We start from the raw sequence: 8,040 nt of genomic DNA on the forward strand, positions 1-8,040 counted from the left end.
CGGCGGAAGGCAGACAGGGAGGAGCAGCGGGGAACGGCAGGATTGCGGTCAGAGGGAGGAAAATCACCCGGCAGCCACGCACCCGCCCCCGTCCAACCCTGGGAAGAGGGCGCCTGTCCCCTGAGATAAGCCATTGTCCGAGCAAAGGGCTGCTCCCCGCCTCACACCACTGCCATCGTTTCCCCAAGCCCCCCTACAGTCCCGTGGAATTCCCGTTCGCATTTTGTTTTATGGGATGTACCTGGTATTTCCCATCCCCAGGGGGTGCCCTTGGTTCCCCGAGGATCCTCTCCTCGGAATGCGAAGCCAGTCCCCCGACTCGCTGTAAAACCCACACAGTTGGGCAGCAGAGGCAGAGGACGTGGAGGAAATGTCTGTGCCGGCATCGCTGCACAGATACAGGCACGCTGGCACCGAACTCTTTAACTCTTTGTTCTTCACAAGTTACCAGCCTGCTTGCAACCACTGGCAGCGGGTTTGGGACTTAAAAGGATCGGGTATCTTCTGACAACAGTACACAATGCTGGCAGAGATTTCCGGAGTCTTTTTTTAGAAAGACAACAGACTGTCTTGTTGCTGTCATGATTTATCCATTTTTTTCCCCGGTTTTTCCCCTACAGGGGGAAAGGGGATTTTCACAGGTGCAGGTATCTTAACCCAGCTCATGCAAAGTACTGTTTTCACACTTTACTGTTGCAGAAATTATGTTTTTTGGACTTGATCTAAAACTCACTGAGGGCAATGGGAAGCCAATATTTGCAGTGAGGTTTGAAGCAGGTCCCTGGCGAGAACAAGTGGCCACATTTCCTCCAGTTATGGCAAATTCTGAGTGGTGGACAAGGATTTTGACTCCTGGTCCCCCTAGTAGGTGGACATTTGCGCTCATACTGTGTTGTTTGCAAAATACCATCTATTTTCATGGTCTTAACAGCAGGATGTATTTCTTTTCTCACTCAAGGCCATTATTTTTGCCACATTTAATAATTGCACATTAATTATTTAGCTTATTACTCCACCCCAAAGCTGCTGTGCTGCTGGCCTAGAGCCTCAGGAGAGCAGAGCAGGACAGATCTGTCACGTAGCTCACTGGGGTGAGTCACAGCAGAGCTGTGAGGGGAGCAGCAGGCATGGGGTGAGGGTGTCATCCACCTCCCCACACAGATCCCAGGGGTCCAGCCCCACTCCCCTGCCAGGGAGCTTGTCTGCCCCTCATTCAGAAGTAGACTGGGAATTTGGACACGGGGCAGGGGTGCTCTGCTTGTGCCAGGGCAGAGCACAGCAACACCATGAGCAGGGGTGGCCAGGCTGGTTCTGGCAGCACAAGCCTGGGCACGGTGCCTCTGTCTTGGGCAGTGCCATCACAAGGCACTCCACACAAAACAAACTCATTTCCTCAAGCAGAGGACTTCCTGTTACTCCTCTGCTGCTCCGTGGTGACTTGAATTACTTCAGATTTTGCAACATTTGGGGCTGTACACAAAACCTAAGTTACTCCAGAACCACCGTACATTTGCCCCCCCAAATGCCCACGCTTGTGACAGTCATGGTGTGTCTGCAGATGGAGTTTCTGTCACCTGCACAACACAGCACAGGGCACTGGACACCCGCAGGTGGCGTTGGGGTGGTCACTGCCCACAGGGAGCAGAGCATCACCTCAGCTCGCAGGGCTGTCTGGCCCCATCAGCCTGCCTCGGAGAAACAGCATGTGGCTCTGCGTAGAAGTGACAGATTTGTGGGTTTGTGATGTGCAAAAAAAAAAAACCCTCCTCTGTCACAGCTTATAATGATCTGCACGCCAGCCGCATGTAAATCGTGCTGGGTTGCTCTACCCAGTGGTTCCACTGCAAATCAAGTTCTCTGCACTCCTGTGCTCATGCTTGTTCCCAAACATGCACAGAAACGGGTTTTGCTGCAGTGCAGGAGTGCAGGGCTGCTCCACCACATATCTCAGGGCAAACACAAACCCAGAAGCTTAAAAGAGAAAGAAGGAACTGAGAGCTGCTCCCAAGGGAAAGCAGTGTGTGCAGAGTGGAAGCGATCCACGCTCTGGCTCCATTAATGCCATATGTCTGATTTCAGAGGAGGATGAGCAGGAAGGGAAGCTGCTGCAAGAAGGGATGTCCTTGGGCAAGGCACTGCAGAGGCTTTCATACAGCCGAGCTACACCGAGTGCTGTGGCTCTGGTGCTCACTTATCTATGGTTCAGCTCAATGCCCCTTCAATTTGCTTGCTTTTTTAACTATGAAAAATGTCTGCTGCCTCCAGAGCAACACAGGGCTGTAAAATACTTTCCATGCTACCCATGTTTCCCTTCCAAGCAATCCCAGCTCCATGTTTTCATGCATTTCTGAAACAAGAAATAATTTACTGCAAAGCAGCGTTGCAATTCCCCATACAACATTCCTGTGCCGGCCTGTCCTAACCTTGGCTTCCTTCGTGTTGTTTTGACTGGAAGTTTTGCTTCTTAAGAGGCACCGAGTGTAGTATGAACCTGTGAAGAGACCTGTGAAACTGTGTCTGTAGGGAGCGATCATGCCAAGATGGAGAAGAACTTAATCCATGCAAGTGAGAAAATAGATGAAAGAGGGAAGTAATGGCAGAGCAGTGGACATAATGGATTCAGGGATGCAGGCTGTAAGCAGATACATGGTTGTTAATATTAATGCAGCTTTTAACATGTTAATGTAACTTCCAGATGAGGCACTGGCTAACCAAGTTAAACAAAGGATGAACCAGATGCTAACGAGGCTGCTAAATGCTCCACATCCACCTACCCCCATCCGGCAAATCTGCAATTACTGAGCAGACAAAGCCCAGCATTGTAATTTCCCTCCCTCTCAACAGGAATTTCTTGTTTGCCAGAGGTTTTTTTTTTTTTAATGCCCTGTCACAAGTGCAGAAGGAAACCCTATGGAAGTACTGTTGTAATTACTGACATCTTGTTTCACAGGCAGCTGCTGAAAGAATACGAGAAGAATCACAGAATCACAAGATAATTTAAGTTGGAAAAGACCCTTGAGATCATCGAGACCAACTGTTAACCCAGCATGGCCAAACCCAACACTAAACCATGTCCCCAAGTGCCACATTTACATGACTTTTAAATCCCTCCAGAGATGGTGACTCCACCCCTGCCCTAAGGCAGCATCACTCTCCAAACGACGAAGGATCAGGGAAGAATTTTAAAACCCTAGGAGGAAGTAAAAGAGATATTTCACAGTCCTGGCAAAAGAGCATTTTGTGTGTTACAATAACCAGCAGTGTCCAGTTCTCTCTCAGAAGCACAGTCCTGAAAACCCCCAAGGGAACAGCTGGAAAAGTGACCATGTTTTTTTTTTTTTTTGTATTACAGGGACATGGCCATTCCGTGCTGCTTCTGTCACTGATAGCTACAAGTCATATCCAGCTACAGGCTGATGCCCTGCATAATCCTTGCAAAAGCTGAGTGGAGGCAGGTGGAAGAGGTTTTTTCCTCACATTTCTAGCCCTAGATGATGTCCAAGGTTTCTGTCAAAATTCTGCCTTACACTAACAATTTGTAGTGTAACTTCAGTGCAAATTTATTATACCTACCAGTGCTGTTTCGAGTTATTTTTCTTCAGTGTTTAGTCATTAGTCTTTTATTCTACCTGTGAATCATGGGAACATTGGTTAGTGATATAGTGCTTTGCACGATACACTTGTACCAAATAGCTGCAAGACATTTATGTATGTATGAATGTATATGCACACTACATATAAAGTAGTTGAGCATTGGCTTTAATTTTGCTTTTGGATTAGTTACAAACTGTATTTTAATCGGGATGGGCTTTTTCAACCTTGATTGCAGTTATCTGTGCATGGGTAAGATAGCGAGAAAAAGAAAATACAACCAAAAACATAAGCAGGGATGTGATGACATGTAAAACCTTTCCTTCATCACCCTGGGATCAAAAGTCACCCACTGCATCTTTGCAAACCAAAGCAGACAATTTTTAACTTCTTTTACTGGATGCATTTCAGAGAACTGCAGCTCTTTTTCACAACCCTTCCTTCAGGGAGCCTCTCTTAATACCAAGAACTTCAGGATTAATTTCACCTGAAGAAGGGTACTGCCCTGAGGGGAACATTCTTCACCTTGAAGGTTAAGGATAAGTGCACTGTGGCACTGGAGGGAATGCTATCAGTCTCAAGCCAATGACTGTTTCTGTAGCATATGGAGATTAAGTGAGAAAATGTCCAAGGAGTATACCGAATTTTTAATCTCTTGCATGGACTTTATGATTTGACACAGATCAAAGCATTTTCCAAAAATCTACACGTTGACATTGTAAGCTGTATTTAAAAGCTATGTGCTTTATTTTGTTAGCATGGATTTCTACTGATTTTGAAATCCTGGTGTATAAAGAGTTCAAAGTATATTCTAAATACACAAGGCTTTTCTGTCTCACCTCTCACAGAGCTCACCAATCTGCAATTTCTGCCTACAGACTACTCTAACCCTACAGTTTGAGAATCCAAGACAAATGGTATTGTAATTCTCACATGTAAAAATCTTTACAAATCAGGCTCATAAAAATTCAATGAGGCCTAGATCATACATTTTTCTTACTTTCATAATTTAGTTTACATCTGAGAGAATGCCCCTCATCTTGGGTAAGTTCTTTGTAGATAAAGCAGCAGACAGACGTGAGCTGCAGGTCGGCCACTCCTGCATAGCTGCAATGTTTGACATGCACTGGGGCAACGCCTCACTCATCCTGCTGCTCTTCCTTTCAGACTCACTTTGGGGCCATAACCTCATCTGCACCTGTATCCAGTCCAGAAAAAATGCCTGTGGTTTGCTGAAATTTGTATTAATTTATAGTGTGGTCTCAAATCAGTTACCTTGAATTTCTGCTGACTCCCAGAACTGACAACACCGTTTGGCTCCCCCAGCAGAAACTGGGGGGAGACAAGAGGACCAAACACATGGGGGTGGAACACAGTCTGGGAAGATGAAGGATGCCATTTTTTTTTTCCCCCTCACAGTTGTATGTGATCCATCGTACTAAACTTTGGGGTTTGCTACATTTCAGTGTAACAAAAGAAAATATGGATATATAAAAATTTTCGTACATATCATACAAATTTGGCTCCAGTAATTATGCAAAGTTAATTTCAAAATGATTTTGATTTTTTAATTAAAAGTTCACCTCAATTACAAAATAACAAATTATCAAACCTCACCAAAGACTCTAATTTTCTCTTGGTTGGTGTCAAAGTTTATGTCTTCTCTCTGAGGGGAAGAAATCTCCACTCATCAGTGGGGATGGAGTCCAGCAGGAAATCTTCAGACCCCACTAAACTAGCAGAGGACATACCACTTATAAAAGATGTTTATAACATGTACAAAAATAGAAGTATCCACAGATATGGAAATAAACCCTTCTTTTAAAAAGTAAGGATTGGCATTAATGCTTTCTAGAGCAAGGATGTCATCAAACCATGCTTATCAACAAACAGAATTTCCATAACTTAAAATACCACTTCCCATTTACTGAACACACGGTGAACAAAAACAGTAAAAGGAGAAATGAAATGTACTTGTTGGTCTTTGTTATTGTGGGCGTGTTAAAACAGGGTGGGACTGAATGCATCAAATTAAGAAGAAAAAAAAAAAGTAAATCCGGATGGTTTTGGGTTTCAGAGGAAGACAACAGAACAAAAACTTGAGAGGAGTTTCTTTGTAAAACACAGGAAGAGGAGGAAAGAAATTTTAAAAACTATTGTTTTAACTAGTTTTTATACTAAGACTTCTTTTAAACTACCCCGGCTGAAAATCCAGTTACACAAGAGATTTTGTACTTTATTTTGTAGATTTTGTGAATGACTCATAAGCTTGCAGTCATACCATTATGCAAGTTATATTAATAAAATATGTATGCTTGGCAAAAATTTCATCCCATCCTGCCAGAATTTTGAGCACCTTTTTATTGGGAGGCATTTGACGTCAACTGGCGCCCTTTGGAGATGAGGCATGGTGAGGAAAATGAGTCTGTGATTCTTCATTCCAATTTTAGACTCCTAATACCTTGAATTACATGGAAATGTAGCCATGACTATTAAAAGCACACAAGCTCTTTTTGAATACTTGTTCACATCACACACTATTGCGGTAAAGAACAACCTGTGTGTTCCTGATGTGGCCACCTGCTCTTTTTCCAGCCAATAAACATTGAAAAAGCTGATGTTTGTGCCGTCCATCACCTCTTGCATCTGTTTCTGATCAGCCCTGTGCAGAACTCAGTGGCCAATGCCAGATAAAATCTCAGCAAGCCTCAGTGGATTTGTTCACTTGTGACAGAAAACTGTGATTTTTATACTACACGCTTGTATGCTGCTGCAAGGAAAATTTATTTTTTCCTAATTAAAGATAATAAGTGTCAGACAGACTTGGATAATTACTAGCAACTGCTCCACTCAAATACCCAAATCTTTACCCAAATGAGTAACCTGTTGGAGTGGAGTTTAGGCCTGCAGTATTTAAAAGGCTGACTCAGGCATCCATCAGCTGACTCTACTTCTGTCAGACGAGCAAGAACCTGCTTTTCCATCCCCAGGTAAATGTCCGCTGCTTACATCCTTTACATGTAAAAGTTTTCAACTAGTTAAGAATAAATTTAGGCAGAAATTGCCAGTAAGCAATGGTTTCTTGAAGCAGTGGCAAGCTAGAGGAACCTTTTAATAGAAACAACAATGCCAAGCCCTTAGCCCTAAAGCAAGATTTCCTTGCTGGGCTGGATGGAGCCCAGTCAGTTTACAAAACACTGCAACGACTGCAGGAGCTGGAGCAAGTGTGTGGGCAGCTCCCCTCCCTCCTGCAGCAGTGTTCAAACCTCATTTATAAACTGAACCTACTGGCAGAGCTGGAATGGATGATGTGCTTCTGGGTCAGCAGAACCCTGAATGTCCATCCTGATATCACCAAGGGTTTCATGTGTTACTGCCCTGTTCCTGTGCAACTCCACCACTCCAATCACTGTCAGCTCCAGCTGTTTGTCATCAGGCACATTGCTGTGAGATGGGTGACGCTTCCTGAGGGTTCCCTGTAGCCCTCTGCCAGCAGGGAGGGTCTGCTGCCTGCAGCTGGAGAAATGCAGCACAATCTGTTACACCTGTCAGAGCGACTGGAGGTAAACCTGCACACAGCAGCCCCACGTAGAAGCCAAGCATTAAACACGGCCCTCGCCTCCCCCTCCTCTGGAGCACCTTGCCTAGGTGTCACATGCTGAAACACTTCAGAGTCAGCCATAACTCTGCATGGATCTAATCAGAAAGGAAAAGAAGGACTGGCTTTAGGCAGACCCATCTGAACATTCCCCCTCTCTCTGCAGATTAAAACCATTTCTCAAGACCTTGAGGGGAGACCTCACCCACTTGTCTCCTGTCTGACAGCCCAGGGCATAGGCACTTATCTGGGTTTACAGACTTCCTACCACACGGATTAGTCCTACTGCCTCTTCCCCAAGGAAGGAGACAAGCAATCCCTAAAGACTGGGACACTTTTCCTTCCTCCTGCTGATGGACAAGGCCTCCTGACACAAGAATGTGTTCAGGAGCTGCTGCTGTTATCTCTTTGGAGTAGTGCAACTCATCCAACAGCTGTTCCACCCATCCAGCGTGTGCCTGGGGTTCCCTGACACGGAACACTGCAGACGCCGACTTCATTTACTGTACGCAGCCTGGCAAGACAAAGTCGTCAAACTGCACCCATTCCTGCACACAGTATCTGTGTTTTCCATTTTATAACCTGACCTGCAACAAATCCCCTGAATGTGAGGGTTTAACACCACATCAACCCATGGGATGCGTGGCCAACTTCCAAACCAAGTGTATTTGCGTGGTGGGAACGAAGCCATGCCAAGGTGACGGCCAAGGCTGGAGCCAGCAGAGGTGGCAGGGTAGCACAGCTGTAGGGAAGGTGGCAGACCAGCCAGAGGCTGGGGGGGGAGCCAGGATGCCCAGGCTGGGGAAGGAAGCTATCATAGGAATAGGATGCCGCAGTTGGAGGGAAGCTGG

Source organism: Corvus brachyrhynchos, unplaced genomic scaffold (genome assembly GCF_000691975.1).
Source record: "Corvus brachyrhynchos isolate BGI_N302 unplaced genomic scaffold, ASM69197v1 scaffold22, whole genome shotgun sequence".
Classification (NCBI taxonomy): domain Eukaryota; kingdom Metazoa; phylum Chordata; class Aves; order Passeriformes; family Corvidae; genus Corvus; species Corvus brachyrhynchos.